This window comes from Lathyrus oleraceus, chromosome 6 (assembly GCF_024323335.1).
Source record: "Lathyrus oleraceus cultivar Zhongwan6 chromosome 6, CAAS_Psat_ZW6_1.0, whole genome shotgun sequence".
Classification (NCBI taxonomy): domain Eukaryota; kingdom Viridiplantae; phylum Streptophyta; class Magnoliopsida; order Fabales; family Fabaceae; genus Lathyrus; species Lathyrus oleraceus.
In genome coordinates this window covers 302,161,230-302,162,315 of record NC_066584.1, presented here as the reverse complement: position 1 = coordinate 302,162,315, position 1,086 = coordinate 302,161,230, and positions in this window count along the sequence as shown.

Below are 1,086 nucleotides of genomic sequence, written 5' to 3'. Positions count from 1 at the left end.
TTTTGTTGAAACCAGAAATGACAAACTCTTGAAGAGCTGATTCATACTTATCAGAGGTTTGTCAGACATATACTTTATTAAAGTAATTTTTTCTCTTTCAAGTTTTTCAATCTTATCTTTAGACATGTTTAGTTCATCTCTTATAAGACGGAATTGCTTCTTTATAACTTTCATATGCTTGGCTTTCTGCTGGCATCTTTCTATAATATCTTGACATAAAGTAATTAAATTTGATTTAGAGAGTTTAGAAATACCTCTTACGTGTCCTCTGAATCTGAGTTAGAACCAGCTTCTAATTCTGAGTCTGAAAGAGTTGAGGCCATAAAATCAAGATTAGCTTCTTCTTTATCAATTTCTTCTTCATTGTCAAGTTCTTCCCATGTTTCCATGAGAACTTTCTTGAGCTTGCTTATGAAGTTTTTCTTTTGAAAGATTTCCTTTTTGACCTTGTACTTTTGCATATCAGGATAGCCAACAATGAAATGATCAGACTTCTTGCAATTGAAGTATCCCTTCCGACCATCTTTATCACTTCTAAAATTTGATCCTTTAAAGCCACAACTTCTACTAGAGAATATGCTCTTTTTCTTGGCCAAGTGTTGAAATATTTTGACGATGAAATCCATTTCATCATCATCAGAGTCTTCATCAAAAGCTTCATCATGAGTGGCTTCTTTATGCACCTTACTATGAGAAGATTTCTCAGTTCTTCCAACAGAATTTAAAGTCATGTTTTAAATTGCTTTACATGCTCATATCCATTTAGCTATATCTCATGGCTTTGGATATTGCTAATAAGACTTTCAAGACTTAATGTGTTTAAGTATTTAGCCTATTGAATATAAGTAACTTTGGATATGTATATGGTAGGAAGACTCCTAATAATCTTCTTGACATGATCCGATGTAGCGTAGCTCTTCTTCAAGATCTGAAGTCTAGATATAAGAACTTGGAATCTTGAGAATGTAGTTTAATTGTTCTCATCATCTTTCATTATGAACAAATCATATTGTTGAACCATAATATTTGCTTTAGCTTCTTGAACTGGTTGATCACCTTCATAGATAGCACATAAATACTTAAAGA